Raw genomic sequence first — 18,776 nt, forward strand, 5'->3', positions numbered from 1 at the left:
TGTTCTTTAGAAACAAGGAGGTAAAACCACTGTTATTTGTAACTTAATTATAAACACAGATCAAAAGGCACTGCAAAGATGTTTGTAAGTGTATATGTGGGAGAAATAATATGTATATACGTTGAAAAGTGTGAGGCTCCCAGCCTGGCCAATGAAAATGAGGGAAAAGGCAAGAAGAATATACCACATGTAACCACAGAAGTAGTGTAAAAATATGAGTACTTTTTAGTCAGAGGGTGGATTAGAGATGTTTGGAGCTATCTGTGAAGAATTTGTTTCCTCTTTGATTTCTTCTGTGCTTAGGGAAACAGGACTTTGTACACAGCAAATGATCAGGATTGCATCAGATATACTAAACTCAATTATCTCTCTCCCTAATGAAAAGAGTTCATGAAGCTCTGTACCTAGGTTAACTGTTCTATTCAAAAAACAGCAATAATACTGATGTTAACCTGATGCTATGTGGATTCTTCATTCAGGAGAGGAATTACAAATATTGGGATGTGGCAGATAGATGCACTAAAAACAATAGGGACAAAATGGTGACTGTATTCTACACTAGAAGTCTGACAACATATAAGGAGCCTGCCTTCTGATTTTTAGGGGTTTTTTTTGTAAATGTGAATTTCCACTGCATTTAAATCATGTTACGTGAGGAAATTAAATGAAGCTTGTGATTTCAGCAAATGACTGCTTGGGTTTTCTCCCCACACAGAAACAAATTTTTGCAAATCTGTGAACCAGTGTAGATGAGCTGAGCCCAGCTGTGGAAACCTGACAACTGTAAAGAGAGTAGAAGGGATTTTCCACCTGCTGGGGTGGTCTGCTACTGGTATTACTGATGATCACTGGATTGGAGTGTGTGTCTCCCAAAGAAGATAGTCATGCATTGTTTTTATTTCTACACCCTGCAGCTAACCAAGACCAGAGGTGCCTGCAGTATTAAACAAGATTCTATCAGCTTGAGCTAAGAGGCAATCCTCATGCTCACCACAGAAACTGCTGTCCTCTAGAGCTAGGATTTTATACTTGGAAGAAGAAAAAAGCCATAGATTAACCACTAAATGGAGTATGTTGCTGCTCATAAAACTCTATATGTCAACATAATTGTTTCACCTGCAAACAAGTAATAGAGTAGTTTTTAAATAATTATATATATAACGACTATATATAACCACAGAGCAGATTTGGAACTCAACACCGTCTTGGCTGGACCTCAGCAGAGCCTCAAATTTAAGTTTCTTGGAGACATTTTTAATACTCAAAGGCACTTTTTGTAACAATAGTTTCAGAAGACAATAAAAGTAGAATGATCAGCATTCTGAGGTAATTACTACATATCCCCACAGCCTCAACCTGTCTTATGATCATTCATTTTAGTAAATATTTTTTTAAAACAAAATTATGCCTCTCACACCTGATTAATATGTTTAATGATAATGAATAAATAAACACACAAGTAGACTCCCACTACACAAATGGTAACTGCGGACACCCAATACTGTTATTCCTCTTGTAATTTAAATGAGAGTCTCAAGAGAAATTCAGCTGATTTCCAAGACTTGGTTCTTAGAAATTCTGTTGAACTAATCAGGTTTCTTAAAAGATGGTGCCAGGCAAAACATAAATCATATGTTTGACATGGGTTTGTGCTGTAAAATTTACTTTGGAATCATTAAATAAATACTAGTGAGAAAGGTGAGCTGCCACACGGCAATGGGCTACACAGTGCTGCACAAGACCTGCCAGAAGACAACACTATGTGACATTCTGTAAGAGAAGGTAACAAGGTCAAAATCTGGAACAAAAATGAGAAAAAAAAAATCATGCCATGTACTTGAACTACACTGCAGTTATCAGGAGCCACTTTTTCATCACTAATTATACTAGAGGGTTTAGCAATTATTTGGTCATGATATTAAAGTGAGTAAATTATTGATGTAGCAACAAGATAAAGAGAATAAAATACTTAACACCTGTGTAGTCGTGCATTTCTGTACCCGAGCAGGTGTTTCCATATAAGGAAGTGAAGCTAGAATTTTCTATGGCCTGCTCGCTGTAATTGGCTCAGTACCAGGACAGACACAGTGATAGGACTGTAGAAGTGCACCTCAAAGTCTAGTGTCCATCTCATTGGGCCAAGAGCCAAAAAAGCCCACCTAAACCATCGAGTACTAAAGGGCCTGCATAAGGGTACACGAGGCTTTTTGGGAGTGCCTTAGCCTGTGTAGCTTTGCTTAGTACACGGTGCTCGGCTTATCTCTTTTCATTTTGTAACGTTTATTATTTTTCCTGTTATTAAAACTTTATTTTACAAAGCATATCCTGGGAAGCCGTCTCGCTATTTTATTAAGCCATTTCTCCGCTGGCTGGACCCTCGGAGTTATCGGGAGAAATCTCGATAAATGGCGCCCGAACAGGGACCCTACATTAGGGTAACTGAATCGAAGTTTGCTGACAAAGCCCTCACGTTCAGCTAGGCCATTTTGCTCTTGGTTTCGTTTTTTTAAAAGCGAGCTCGTGGTGGTTTTTTTGGTCGTGAAAATAAAACCACATTTTTGGGTCAAAAAGGCTAAGAGGGAGCCTTTTGACTGAACCCCTATACCGGTGAGAGGGGGTCTTTGCCGGACACCGATTCTAGTACAAGGTAGATTACTCTTTAGAAGAGAGAAGCTGCAGTCTAGCAGAGCTAGAGACAGAGAACAGCTAATCACCAAGTGACCTGAGAGAGTCGGAGACAACCAAGAGCTGCCGAGAGATCACAAGAGCCATTCTAGTGAGTGACAATGGGGACCCGGCAATCCGTAGAACAGCGAGACACCTTTTGTTATTTTAATTATAAACTGACTATTCAAGACTATAAGTTTGAGAGGAAAGAACTTAAAAAACTTGTGAAATGGGTCTATAAGAAGTATCCGGACACTAATACAGCTGAAACAGTAACAGTGGAGTTTTGGGACAAAATAAGATTGAAGTTGTATAATTCAAAGAAAAAATCTGTGTTAAAATTAAGACCCATCTTTAAAACTGTGTTAGACTTTGTAACAGAAGAAGGCGAAAGGCTCAGCAGTGAAAAAACACTTGAAACTACAGAAAGAGAAACCTTGAGAAAAGCCTCTAAAAGCAACCATAAAAAAAGAGCCCAGAAAGTAAAATGCAAAAAGGCTCCTGCTCACCTTAGACATGAAGATAAAAATCCAAGTTCTGATGCCCCAAGTCCCAGAAAAAACCAGTTTGATTTACTCCCGAGAAGCAGGCAGGGAAAGACTCAAAGCCCTCCCCCGAGCCGTCCTCAGTCCCCCGGAGTGGGACCTGTGCCAGCCTTGGCCAAGCAGGCAGTTCCATTCCAACCGCCCTCCCCACCCCCTCAGTCACCCAGTACGAGATTCGGGCGATCCCAGTCCGTTAATTTTGAGCGCGCGAGTTTTGAACAAAGCCCTAAAAGCGCGGGCTCACAGAACAAAGAAAAACGTGGAATTCTCCCCATCTCTGAGGCAGAAAGTTTAGCTCCACGTGGGCGGGCTCAGTACAGCCCGACGCTGCGGCACGCCCCATCCGATGTGTCGCTCAGCTCCTCCCACTCCAGCACGGGAGGCTCCCCCTCCATGGGCGGTCCCCAGCCTCAGGCATTGCCCCGGGTTGCCACCCACAGCCTGGACAGACACGCCCTGGCTGTGACGAGCGTGGGAACCGGATGTGACATCCCGGAACTTGCCCTCCCCAAGATGGCGGCGCCCATGCCGGAGAAATGTAAACAAACTCCAATGAAAAATCAGAAGGTTTCCCACACGTCCTGCAGTTTCTCTGATGATTCAGAGGATTCATCAGCCAGCATAGATCCCTGGCACAACATAAGGAAAGAAACCAGCACCCCAGAGCCAGCCCGGCTCTGGCGACAGGAGACCAAAACAAAACAAAAACAAAGACAGAGCAAGACTAAAGCAGTAAAAGTTTATCATCGTCTAAAACCCTCCAAGAAAACAGAACAGAGACAGCTAACAGTTCAATTCCAGCAGCCAAGATACAAAGTAGACTTCGTCCAAAAGAAGACTGTCATGAAAACCACCACAAGAATCCACCAAAGCAGCAAGCTCAAAATACCTTAAAACCCTGACCTATTCTTTTATTTTGCAGTTTTAACAAGAAACCCAGAACTTTATAAGTTAATTTTTTCATTAAGATCTGAAAAAGACTACCAAGTAATTCCAAAACAAAAGGTTTTTCTTTTCTGTTTTGTCAATTAAGCAAGAAGATTGTAATAACTTGCCCAAAAAATTTATATTCCAAACTAATTATAAAAGCGAATTCCTAAATAATTTTTCCTTTACAGGAAAAGATTCTGCAAAAATATTTTGCTTGCTCATATCTTTAATTGAAATAGTTAATTCAAAATTCAAAAGTTTTTAAAAATAGCCCGTATAAATATTACAAAAAAAAATTATTAAATTCATCTCTATAATTAAATTGAAAACCTTTCAAAATTCATACTCCTCTAAAAACAATTCGTTTTATAAATAAGCCAAGAAAATCTAAAATCTCATAACCCTGTAGTAAAATCCTAACACCAAAAAAAAAAAAAAAAAAAAAAAAAAAAAAAAAAAAAAAAAAAAAAGATTTTAAGAAAGTCTAAAAACTATATCTCAAAACCAAAAAAGAACAACTGTCTACATGTTTTTCAAAGTTCATATTTTATGTTTACAAATTTTTATGTTGCAAGTTTGGTAGAGGGAGCGAAGACCTCTCAAGAAAAAGTTCTAATCAATTGTAAAATTCACATTAAAATACTAATCTTTTTCCTTTTTTCTCAACAGCAACTGTATTGTGTCACATGTTAAAGCAAACACTAAACTCCTAAGTTTTATAGCAAATAGCAAGGTAACAGCAAACTTTTAACCATACATCAAAATACATCAGCTCTTGTAAAAAGTGTCACATATATCTCAAAGTCAAATTAAGACAATTGTGCAACCATGCCCAAACTACCAAACACTAACTACGCCATCAATAGCAGCAAAAGTTAACCCTCAAAATTAAAAACAAGTATCATGCAATATCAAACATTTAAACAATTCAAACAAATTCACTTGTCTAACCACACACTTTTTAAAGTATGTTCTACCTCAACACATAAAGGAGAAAAAGACCAAAAAAGACAATTAAAACATCTCTTGTGAACATTTCTCATTCCTAAATGTACAGTTCTTAAAATTACAGAAGTTTTTCAACATATCAAATTTACCACATATTATAACTAATTCATTCAAAAGCCAATCTATTGTTAAAAAACACACAAACAGCTAAAAATGCTCTTTAAAAGATAAAAATGGGAAAGGGTGTAGTGCTTTCTATTATAGAAAGGTTGAACAAAGTTATATATATGTTTTTTAATCTCTCATATTCATAAAAATTCTGAAAACAAGACAAATTTTAGAGCCTGTCCTTTATGGCAGGGAGAGAGGTTTTGTTTGTCTCCACAAGTACAGACTCTAAAAAAGTTCCTGCAAAAGAAGTTGAGTCACAACTACAAAAGAAGAAAGAAGAGCATGCAAAAAGACCCAGAGTGACCACAGACTGTGTCTTCAAAAAGACTTCTGCATTTTGACACAGCCCAGCACTATAGACACTGAAATACGTTTGAAGCAGAGACTTAAGTTTTATAAAAGTTGCACTGTTAAAATTTTTGAAGTTATTATTGTCATGTCAAAATTGTTCGTTGTTGTATGTTAAAAGTTATTGTCAAATCTTTATGCAAAAGAAAAAGAAAATATAGTTCACTTGAAAAAATCTCCCCAAACAAAAAGTAAAATAAGATTCATATGTAATTTGAGACTAAATATTAATTTTAAAGATTGGCTAATAAAAAGAAAGTACCAAATTTAAAATTTTGTAATCCATAAAACTATAGCTTAACTATAAACCAAATTGTTAAATAACAATAAGTTATTGACACAATCACAATTATGAACAAAAGTGAGAATTTTTTCAAAGTAACTATTTCTCTTTTTTTTTTCTTTTTTTAATATGATTTTACAGGGTGAGATGTAGTCGTGCATTTCTGTACCCGAGCAGGTGTTTCCATATAAGGAAGTGAAGCTAGAATTTTCTATGGCCTGCTCGCTGTAATTGGCTCAGTACCAGGACAGACACAGTGATAGGACTGTAGAAGTGCACCTCAAAGTCTAGTGTCCATCTCATTGAGCCAAGAGCCAAAAAAGCCCACCTAAACCATCGAGTACTAAAGGGCCTGCATAAGGGTACACGAGGCTTTTTAGGAGTGCCTTAGCCTGTGTAGCTTTGCTTAGTACACGGTGCTCGGCTTATCTCTTTTCATTTTGTAACGTTTATTATTTTTCCTGTTATTAAAACTTTATTTTACAAAGCATATCCTGGGAAGCCGTCTCGCTATTTTATTAAGCCATTTCTCCGCTGGCTAGACCCTCGGAGTTATCAGGAGAAATCTCGATACACCTGCTCCGAATAAATCTCTGGAACGTCACACTCAAAGGACTGGTAGAACAGAATGAAGTCTCTATTTCTCTTTGCAAACAGAATTTGGGGGGAAAAGTAATGCAGAGGGAAAAATTATGCTATAATTCTCATGGTCATGTCTGCATGCTTATGTTCAGACCACAGTTCCCAACAGTTATACAATTCAGATGCATGTCTTCAGAATTTCAGAAGATAAGGTCCCAAGACTTCAAGTTAAAGAGCAAGAACATTGAGAAAGAGTTTTACAGCAGGACTCTGAATAATTGATGCTCTGTGAATATCTGTTGCAAAGCCTTCATTTAAAGTGGAGGTAGGTGTTGCCAGGCACAGTTAGGGGCTGTCAGCTATGGGAATTAACACTTTTAGCATTATTTTAACTCTTCAATAGAGTTAATAAACTATTCACAAATAAAATTAGATACCAAAGAAGGAGATTCATAGCAGGTTACAGCTGATACCAGTAGAAAATGATACATTTGTTATGTGAAATTCTCAACTCACTTTAAGCAGGAAGTGTCTGAGCTAGGTATTTTAGCTTTTGAAATACATTTATCATCACAATTCCCCATGAACTAATGCAAAACATTAATGCCTGAGAGGTACCTGTGGCTTGTGGCTGATAGGCCTGATATTTTTGGCCAGATATGTTTAAGCTCATCAAAAATGAGGCAACTCTGGTCTGAAAGCTGTGAATCTGCTTCAGTGCTGTGGTGAACCTAATTAATAAGCCCTAGAAATAAAAAGGTTAAAGATCACTCTTCCTTCAATAGCTTTGTTTTTCTGTATTGAACTGTACAGATTCAGTAAAGGAGCACAGACAGAGTTGGGCTAGCTTAGGTTCACCAGGTGATGGTCAGGTGTTGTGGGGTGTTTGGAAGAGCACTGCCAGCAGGTCATGGGAGATGATCCTGCTCCTCTACTCTGCCCTGGGACTCATCTGGGACTGCTGTGTCCAGTTCTGAGCTCCTCAGCTCAAAAGACATGGAGCTCCTGGAGCAGGTCATGTGGAGAGTGGCAAAGATGATTAGAAGATCTCTTTAGGTAGAGTGACAAACATGATTAGGACATGTCTGTTGAGCGGAAAGGCTGCAGGAACTGTGTCTGTTCAGCCTTGAGAAAAGAAAACTTCATCATGAGGGGACCTTACCAATGAACCCCCTGGACACAGTCCTTTGGTACGTGCTCTAGGGTGACCCTGCCTCAGCAGGGAGGTTGGACCAGATGATCCACTGTGGTCCCTTCCAGCCTGAGCCATTCGGTGATTCTGTAGGGATGACTGCACACTGGAACAGAGTGTCCACAGACTGTGTGGAGACTCCCTCACTGGAGATATTCACAAGCTGTCTGCACACTACCAGACACTATCAGACTAGGCTAGGTTTAAAGCAGATGTTAGAAAGAAATTATTCACTGAGAGTGTGGTGAGGCACTGGCACAGGCTGCCCAAGAACACTGTGGATGGCCCATCCCTGGAAATGTTGAAGACCAGGTTGGATGGGGCTTTAAACAGTCTGGTCTAGTGGAAGGTGCTCCTGCCTGTGGCATGGGGGGTTGATCTTCAAGGTGCCTCCCAAATCAAACCGTTCTGTGATTCTAGGATTCCAGAATTACATGCCCTTAACTTAGACTCTTGAGACATGATGCAATGTGGCTGTTATTGATAAGAAACAAATCAGCAGAAAAGTGAGGCCAAGGATAGCTGAAGCACATGATAAGACAAGCAACTATCCTTTTCTAAACAAAATTTCTTGGCCAATATGAGATGTTTCTACAAAGAGATCATGTCAGAAAATAATTTGTCCATAACACTTGATATTAAAAGGTTTTCTCTAGCTCTGTCTTGTGCAGACATCTAAGGAATTAAATTCCTTTCCCACAAGCAATCTGTCTACATTATGATTCCCAGCACAATGGCCAGATAGATATAGTGAAGAAAGAGGAGTTAAAAAAATGATTGAAATTTGTCCTGCCTCCCCCCAAAAAAATATTAGGAAACTGCTCCTGCAAAGAAGTAGAGAGAGATTATGGGCCTTGATTGCCTTTTCTACTGTAATAATGACCATAGTAATCACAGCTTGCTGCATGGGAAACAGGGAGGGTTGCAAAGAGGAACAACCTTCCTTGCATGAAACTTTTCTGGCAGAAATTGTCTAACCTGTAATACTTACCTGGCAGAGAATCAAAAGCAAACTGACAGATTTTTTTTTTTGTTGTTTTTTATCTTTGGTTACTGACTTCTCAAGAATGACAAATTGTGATGGAAATTACAGATTTACCACAGTCTTAAGAAGATGCTGGTGCAGGCAGGGTTCATTTGTGTGGTAAACCATGGGAAGTGGTGTAGGTAGGGATGGCATCAAGGCTCCAGTTCATCACCACACCCAGCTGAAGCTCAAAGGAAGAGACAGGTATAATCTCTATTGGAGGCATGGAGAATTCCTGCTCTTTGAAGTTTCTGGGTGAAGGTAACCCTTATAAGCAGACCACACACTCTCAAAGGGTGTCTAACCCCAAATTTTTCTTCAAGGATTTTCTACGAGAAAAATATTTTTTTGCTTAGGGATTTTTTTTGTTGTAGCAAGATGGCAGCTATTTCAAAAGTCTGGTCAACTCTATTGAAAATGCAGAATATCTGCCTTTCTGCACATGTGCATTTGGCTGGGCAGCCTATGGTGCTGCTGACCAAGTGGGTGTAGCATAGTACCATGGCTTGCAGAAATAGTAGCTTGAAAGCTTTACCTCACCATTTTAGCAACATTAGCCACTTTAGCAGTTTTAGCCACATTAGCAATATTAGCCATTTTAGTACCTAAGTGAGCAGTGATTTCCCCCAGAAAAGCTATATTCTTTCTAACTTTGTGCTGCACTGCTTTCAGCCAGCAGGCTAACCCAGCAAAAGCTATGTGAGAGCAAATGGAGAAGAAGACAGAGGCAACGTCCTGTCCCTGCAACAGGCTTCAGTGCAGGGAAAGAAATCTGACTCCATCTCTTTCATCCATCATATTTCATTACATTTCCCCAGCATTGTATTGAAATGAGGAGATACCATGAATAAAGCCACTGTAGTGTTCAGTTCGTAAATGCAAGTTGTGCAAGTTCATACCCCAAGAAAGCAATCCAAGTTCAGCTCCTAGAAATCCAACTGTGATGGAAATGGCACATTAAATTCTCCGGGGGTAATGGATGTGTAAATAGAATGTAGTGCTTCCCGTAGCTGATACATTTGGATTTAAACCAGAAGGTTAAGATTGCCTGAGCACATACCTCAAACAGTCCAGGAAAAAATGCTCAAGTCCCAAGACAAAGTAGACAAGTATGGGTTTATGCTCCTGGTAGAAGTTTTTTTAAGTTACCAGAATGTTATCAGTTAAATAACAGCAGCTGCTGTAATGAAGATATGGTAGAAAATCTGTGTTTCTCAAAGCTCATGCTTTGGACAAAAAATTGGGTTATTAGGCCTCAATCCAGACCAAAAAAAAAAAAAAACCAATCCAAAAAAAATATTTTAAAGTTACCAAAAGAATACAGAGGCCAGATATGTATTTATAGCTAAAAGCCCAATAAATAAGGAACAGTTTTTAAACCACTTATTCACACTACTGAGATCTTACAGGAACTAGACTTAAATATATAAATAACCGTTAATAAATCTTTTCAAATGGTTTTGTTCTCAGGGTGGATACTTATATATCTCTTTAATCTACAACTTGATTGATGTCTTTAGGTATTTTAGAAATAAACAGGACCATGGAAATGTATTTAAAATGTGGTTTACTGTGAATGGCCTCTAAAGTTGAGTGTATTAGCAGCTCCCTGAAATCTCTTCCATCTCCCTCTGAACTGCAGGACCTTACTGCATTTCCCTGTGTTGCCAATAGAAATGTTAGCAGAATCAAACCCTTAACAAATGTATGTCAACATGGCAATAATAGATTCCAGTCCTGCACAGACTGGTGCATGTGCTTAATATCAAGCACATGAGTAACTCCAGGCTAGAACCTGAGCATACAAAGGAGCACAGTCCAATCCATTGAACTCCTGTGTACTCTTTGACAGGTATTCTTTTGCTTGTCACCTCCACTCCAGCCCCCAAAACACAAGTCTCCCTTTTATTAGTTTCCCAAGCATAGATTTTTACCATCATTCAGTGCTTTTAAGGTCTCAGAAGAAATAAAATATCATAGCCCATTATAATATATTAGAAAAATGCAAAAATTATCAAGAGTTCAAGATTTTATTAAAATAAGTTAATAAATATGTGCCCTGATCTTCCATGTTAAATATGCAAGAAAGGCAACAGTTAAGGACACAAAACCAAAGCAAAGCAATATAAACAAACCATTTTCAGGTAAAAAAAATCAGTAGAAGTTCTGTGAACTTTAGGATGATTCACGAAGACATCCTAAGTAGGGCTAAAATCATCATGAATTCACCTTGCTTTTCTGTGGCATGCTTTTGGCATATGCTTCCAAGGTGGCTTAAGAAAGTGAGTAACTATATCCAACATTTGAGGTGCTTCATTGAGCACCTCAGAGTAAGCTGAGAAGAGTTTTGGTCTTGATTTCCTGGTTTCTTTAGGCTTGGGGTTTGTCAGGGTGCTTGGGGTTTGTTTCCTTATGTAGGAACAGAATGCTGTACTCACTGAAGCCAGGGAAAATGTTATGCCTTTAAACAGACAAAGTTTTCCCATGTTATAGTACTACTTGCAGAAAATTTTGAGCTGTGTCTAAATGTAGAAATGGCTGCATAGACCTGAATTTTGCAGTGGGTATCACAGAAATACCTTTTAAGTAAAGTGTCTTGGCTTTTTCATTTCCAGCTGTAACAAATATTTGTTTCATTATTTTTTATGTATTTTTAAAAATTATTACCAACTGTGTAATACCTGTTATTTTACTGTTTCATGCCCTATAAACACTGTTTTCAGTCTTGTCTCTTCCTGCAGCAGTAGCTTGTTGTCAAAGTAAAAGTAAACTGGTTTACAACATCAAAGAATGCAGCTGGTCTGGATTAGATTGTCAGCGTGTAAAAGCCAGCTGGCATAAGTGCTTACCTGTCTACAGTGGCATGGAGTTCCTTCTCTATTAAAATTTGGACATCAAATTGTGAAATGCAGTTGTTCCTAAGCATTTTATTGTAAGGTGAGAAATTCCCATTACTTTAGCTTAGACATTTACCAAGGACAGAACAACAATTGGACTCAGCAGCACCTGTACCTGTACCATGCCTGTGCTCACAGCCATGAGGAATTGCAGCCTTGCACGTGGTTGTAAAACTTCCCTCACACATCACTCCAGCTTAGATGGTGATCATCAGTGGTGTCAGTGTCTGCCAGGACTGGGCTCAACTGGGTCATTTAGATGAGCCCTTACTCACTCAGGGATAAGCCTAGGGTGTAAATGAGTGGGAAGAATCACTGCAATTAGTGAGTTTGAGTGGATGATACTATGGGAAGATTTTTTTTTTTTTAATAGACTATTTGAGGGATTACCGCTATTTATTTTTTTTAAAAAACCCAACAAATATCAATCAGTCTTCTCAATGTCAAACAAAATACTTCGTGGCTTAAAAAGTGACTCTAAAACCTCATTCCCAAAGCTTAATTATTTTAATAAAAAATCTCAATTCCAACAAAATGAAGTTACCTTTGCAAATGTGTTTATTGTTGCCTGTTTAAAAATAACTGCTGTAGTAGGAAGGGTAAGAGTCTTTTAAAGTAAGTGATACTTTCCCTGTCCTTTGTTTTCATGGCATGACCACAGCACTGAGGTCTAGCAGAAAAGCTCTGCACACGTTCAGGTGGACAGAGACAGGGCTCAGCAGTTCCCCAGATCTACAAGCCAAATTTGGCAGGAGTGGCCAGGAGATGATGACTGACCAAACGTCCCCAGATAGGGGACGGACATTTGCATCCCAAGACACAGGCTGGCTGATACTCAGTGAAAATGGGCAGTCTGAACTGCTGCAACCCATTTAGCCACGTGTGCAAATGATACATAAATCACTGCAAACAATACCAAGCCTGGGCAAATCCAGGCACTGGAATAAAATAGTTCTTTCCCACTCTTGTCCCTCACCTCCCCACCAGCTCACGCAGTGTGCTGGACGAGGTCTCTGCCAACCCAGCTGTGCTGGCATTAGCACCCAGTAATGTTTCTGCCCTTGCCTGGGTCTCCACTTCCCCCGCTCTGCAGCAGAGGGGTGACAGGGGTGGGTGCTGCAGAGGGGAGCCAGAGCCACCCCCATCCTGACAGGAACCCCCATTTATGAACCCCCGGCTCTGTCCCCTCAGAAGTCACCCCCAGGGATGGCAGGCTGAGGGGAGCATCCCTCAGGGGAGCTCTGACGGGCCACAGTGCCACGCAGGGAGAGCAAGAAAAACAGAGACAGAGCTTTCAGCAAGGAGCCTGGCCCCTGTACGAGATGGGTGTGAGGAGGCAGGGCAGGCAGAGGAAGAACCCCACGGACTTACCGAGCTTTACATCCTTACAAAGAGAGCAGCTGGGCCTGGACCTGAGGGCAGCGTCACAACCCCGCAGAGCGCCTGGCTGCCCTCAGCTAACCCCAGGGCTGTGGTGAGCCTGTTTTAAAACCTGCTGCAGCCAAGGCTGCCCTGGCAGCCGGGTGAAGGAGGCTGAGAGCTGCTGTGGCACCGTGGCCAAGGTGGGTGCTGGCGAGGCGGTGCCTGAGGTGAGGAGATCCCGCACCCTGCAGCGGTACCGGGGCTTTGTGTGGGCGGTGCTCCCCCGGCTTCACTGCCAAACTCAGGTGGCAGTGTGAGCAGTGAGAAATATTTAGGAGTGTGCAGGAAGTGTGAAATGACAAAAGTCTTAGTGCAAAATATTCCCTCTTTTTAGTACTTGCTCTTTCACGTCCTTCTCCCATACCCCTGCTTTCCACGGTAATTCAGGAACGGGTTTCTGCTTTGCACTGGAGGTAGATGTCTGATGGTAGGCAAGTATAATCATAGTCTTTTATTTCCATGACAATCCAACAATGAAAAGTTTCCCTGCTGCCTTCTCATGAAATAAAGCGGGGAGACAAAGAGAAGTGGTCAGGCAGAGAAGTGAAAGACCCTCTCTTGGAGCCAGGCATTTAACAATGATTACTTTGCAGCTCCTTGCCCAGCAGAAATGAGACGGAGGTGCATTAGGGTAAGAAAGTGATTACACTGCCTCCCTTTCAAGCTCTAGACCGGTGCTGTGACTTGATACGGTTTTTATCAGAGACTGCAATGCCGCATTACCAAGTAAGCAGTAAATTATGTCGAAATCAATTATACTACCCCAAGCAGAGATTCTGAGTAGAAAATGAATGGGTCTGGGGGTGGAAGGAACAGACACTGCTTATGCATTTTGATTAGATAGCTAGCTATCATCCTCCACAAGAAAGGAACAGCCAGCAAGTCATGAGATCAGGAATATTAGGGTGACTTTATCACACGTTATATTTTATGTGTGTTTTACTGCGGCCTACAAAAGGAGATCATGGACCTTACTAGGGGTCCTCTTGTATGATACAAGCTTTTCTGTTTCCCAGTGCTTTAATCCAGCTTCTGAAAAAATTAGTTATATGACCTATATGTATAGGCTGACAGAGAAGATATCCACTATGAAGAAGATATCCTTTATGTCCAGAAAGTGTATGGATCAATGAATATTTATTTTTAAAAGGCAGGGTAACCAATATAGTAGATTTATGTTGAAAAAACTCCCCATTTTGTTGCAAATTGTAGCGGCGTTTACATGGAAATGATCAGACAAAAATCCCTCCTGAAATTCTAATGGGTGAAAAGATTCTTGTTACAGTAGATTACTACAAACAAAAACCAAAGCATTTATTGCCAGCTTGCTAAACAGAGCAGGAGGCAAATCACACAGGCTGACATTCAGAGTCTAGTTACAGGCCTGTAAAGCTGAAGGGCAGTTGAACTCGGGTAACTCCCAAATTGGTGAGAAATATTTCTGTCTTCTCTGAAGATCATGAGCAGTGCTTACATTTGATGACTGACATCTCTGTACTGAGAGAAAAATAATCACTGTCTTTGGGGTTGTGGGGATTTGTGCTGGTGTGCTTCTGTCACATAACAGGGCATCTGATCCTTTTTGCACACAGATTACCACTCAAGCAGACATGTTACCCTGCAATTTTAGCTCCCTCTAATTTCACTACAGCACCATTGAAGCAATATGAATATAGTGAGATACAGTGGAAGGCAGAATTGACTTCTTTAGTTGTAAATATAAGCTATCCCATGGGACCTGTGTTGAATAGAATTCTTCACCCTAAATGCATTTTTAGTCTTGGAGTTTCTTTACACTGCAGCAGTAAAAGTGGCTTCTTGGAGATCCCAACAGGTTGATACAGCTTTTCTCTCACAAAAATGTGTACTTCCCTGCTTCACTACTTTCTCCTTTTTTTCCATTTTTGCAGAAAGTAGAGCTAGAGAGAAGCCATCAGAGAGGTCCTAACCCTTGAAAAGCAAAAAAAACTCACCAGTCCATTCTCTCCTCTAACAGCCAGTCCTGGAAATAAATTCCACTCAAAAGTGAAAGTGTATTCTGTAGAAAGATGAGACCTAAAATAACCTAATTTTATTTATAATGAAAATAAATGTAATAGAAAGTAAACAACAACAACAAGAAAAAAAAGAAAACAAAACTCCCAAACCAACCAAACTAAAAATTATATAAATTTTAGCAAATTTCTAATGTCCTGATGGATAGCTTGCCCCATATTTGATTTACCCTTTTCTTGCCTGCAAAATCTTGTCCTATTAAAAAATAGAACCTGCTAAAACAATTACACCTGTGGAAACCGAGCTTATTGAAGAAAACTAGATTTGATTTTATTTGATTTAAAATTGATTTCTAATAAAAAAGATTAAATTTCATACCTCACTAACAGTTTTCTATAGGAAATTAGAGGCTTGCTGTAATTTCTTCTGTGATGGGATGAATCATGGATAATTTTCGTGACTGAACCACTACCTTTATGGATGACACCACTTTAATTACTGTGTGCTTCAGCTTTTGCACCTGTAAAACAGGATGTTTTATCTTTCAAGACATTTTGAGATCTCTTGTGCAAAGAGATATTTAAGAATTTATTACTGGAATGATAATTAAATTTTATTATTGATAATAAATTCAGATGTTATGACAGCTGTCTATGTCAAACCTAATAAGAAAGATGTTGCTCTACAATGTTGTCAGAAATCTGCTAGAAGTACAGTCTTAACAAAGCTGCCTTCCTAAGCTCTTGTGAGCACAAGATTCTGGTGGTCTGTGCTGTTTTAGCAGTGCAGTTTGCAGAGCTGGCTGGAGCTTGCACACTCCAGAGCTCAGCTTCTTGGACTGAGCCACAAGGATGTAGGATGTCTTCACGATGTCTTCTCGACATCTACTGGCAACCTCAGTTTTCTGATAGCTGCAGCCACCGTGTTTCCTCTTGCCACTTCATGTCATGGTCCGTGTCCACTTTTCTGACAACAGTTACATGTGGTGCCACAAAAGCAGGTGTCATTCATGGTTCACATCCCTCCACATTACAGGTTTGGGCAAATTAGTTCTTCCTTCCGAAATAATGACCTGCGATGATGGTAACTTTAAGACAGGCAAGTGTGATCTCAAACACAGATTCAAGCTTTGCTTAATTATGCAACAGGTGTCCAGAGCTCCCAACTACCACATGTGAAAATAGATGAATTGGTACATTTCCTTGCCTGTTTCTATTGTGCTCTTTTTCTAAATTGTACTGTCTTAGACGGTGAAAAAATGTCCTATTTCACTCCTGAGGATGAAGTTCTGTTGCATGTAATGGCTGCTAGGTGCCCAACATGAGGTGGGAGTTCCTATAATATAATCCCAAATCCCATGTCCATTACCAAAAGCAGATGGGATATGGCTTTACTTCTTTTCCATCACTTACAGCTGAGGACATTTATAAAGTAACATGAATTCTCTAAAGTGTCTATCCTGCCCTGACTTACACCTTATGTATCCTGGACAAGGGGAGGTAGGGCCTGATGCCTCAGCCTGAGCTTTGTCTCTGCACATCTTTACAGCAGTAGCTGCACAGTGTGGAGCAGGGTCTTGCCTTCTATGGAAGGAATCCTTCCACCACCAATTCAGACCTGGGTTATTCTGTGCTTGCTGTTCCTATTACCTTATTTGTGTCTGCCCTGTCAAACTATTAAATAACTTGGTCTTTTCTGCTGCTTCCTGAATCTGAACTGCAGCTGAGCTAGACAGAGACCATTTCAGTGGAATGCACAGGGCACAGAGGTGTCTGTCTACTCACCAACATGGCAGAAGAGGCAGCTATTCCTTATTCCCTCCCATTGGAAGGGAGATATTACAAATTCTGGTGTTATTATTTTCACGTCTGAAGTCTGGCAACATCAATAAAGGGTACAATAACCTCATTCTTTGGGGTTGGGATGGGTACCTGTGCATACACACCAACACTTAAGGAGTAAAGTGTGGCTGAAGCTATCCTTGAGAGGCACTTCATCCTTCAAAAAGGATAAAGTTCCTTTCCTGTGAAAGGAGTTACCTGGGTGCACAAACACTGTTGTAGTTGCTGTAAAACTTTTAAGGATATTTCAATGGGTTTGGAACTCAGATCTGAATGCCAGTTGTGGGGACTCAGGCTCTTATACAACTTCATTGCTTCTGAAAATGTTATGTATTTTTGTACATTTTTAGCTTCCCAACAGGGAGTTTCTGTGTGGTGCTTCTATACCTTTCTGTCAAGGCACATTTTACAGCATAGCTTAGAAAATCTCAAAGATCATAATTTAGAAAATCTTGCTTTTTCATGTTATTTAAACAATTTTTTCTTACCCCTTTTCTTCTTGCATCTTTAAATTTTCTCCTTATTTAAGAGCCTCTTTGGCCCCTCAATATGCAAACTCAAACTTTAAAAGAAAAAACAGCAAAGCAAGGCTCTCCTCCATTTGCAGGCAATTTTCCTCACATGTTTCTAGGGGAAAATAAAGCATTTGAACATAGTGGCTTACAATTCCATGCTCAATGTAAAGGCACTATCAGTGTAGTGTATACAAAGTGATAGTGTAGTGTCTGTTCCCTGAGGAAGAGTAGATAAAGTAATCTACCAACACAAATGGACTTCAAACAGTAGTTTTCAGCTAACAAAAACAAACACCATGTCCCAGATTTAAAAAAATGAAAAGAAAAGTAGAAAAATTCTTTGCACTTCTCAGCTTTCCCCCAGGAATATTCTTCCTTCCTCTGAGTTCCATGTTGTCATGGAGAGGGATGTGTTAAGGTCTGTGAAACTGGCAGGCTGCTTATTTTCAATGTTTTAATTCACAACTAATGTCCACTAAGCAAAAGGAGGGCTTTTTACTGCTGCAAAAACAATACATTTATAGTGCAGAACTGGCTGCAGAGTAGGAAATTTAGGTATCTTTCCCTTAAAAGTCCATATTTGCTCAGGTGCTTGGATTAAGCGTTTCCCTGAAAAAAGGCTCTCTGGTTTAAATGTCACCTAAGCCACCACTGCCTCATGCTTATGTTTATTTCTCCTGCTGTTGATAATTTTCTGTCACTTAGGTCTTTGAAGTGGGCAGGGAATTAATCTCCAGAAACATTTCCTGTGATGGTACTGCACTGATCATAGAATAAAATGGCACTCTGAACTGTGAATGAATTGTTTTGGTTCCTTAGTTTCATTTCAGTCAAAGAGGAATTCCTTCTATTTCAGTTAACAGGGATTTTTGTTTCAGTAGGAGGCAATGTTTTACTCTTTGTGATCAGTAAAATAATTTTCACTTTCACAGCCTTGATAATAAATAATCTTTACTGTGCTTTCTAGACTAACTCTTACAGCTTAGAAGCATTTCAGGATAAAAGCATATTCCAGAATCAATGACTATGAATCCTATAAATAATGAATCCTGAAAACAAGCAAACATGTATTTGGATATTTCCTCCACTGGAAAAAGTTGAGCTAAATTCCAACAAGAAACCATTAGGTCAGCAATTTGTCAACACAAGCCTGAAAAATGAATAAAATCATTCATGTAGTACATAGGAACTTCAAAATCCTGCAGATTAATTTTGACTCTTTGCATAATTTGAAAAGAAAAAAACTACTGTAAAAGCTTTTGACAGGCAGTGTATGCTATTCAACCAGAATAGAATTAATTGGCTTGGAGGAGAAATAATTTGCTGAAATAACAACTAATACATGTCATCAGTGCAGTGGTTGAGCCAGACCCACTAAATCATTGCTGGGATCTAGCCACTGTGCAGAAGCCT

This window comes from Prinia subflava, chromosome 7, assembly GCF_021018805.1.
Source record: "Prinia subflava isolate CZ2003 ecotype Zambia chromosome 7, Cam_Psub_1.2, whole genome shotgun sequence".
NCBI lineage: Eukaryota > Metazoa > Chordata > Aves > Passeriformes > Cisticolidae > Prinia > Prinia subflava.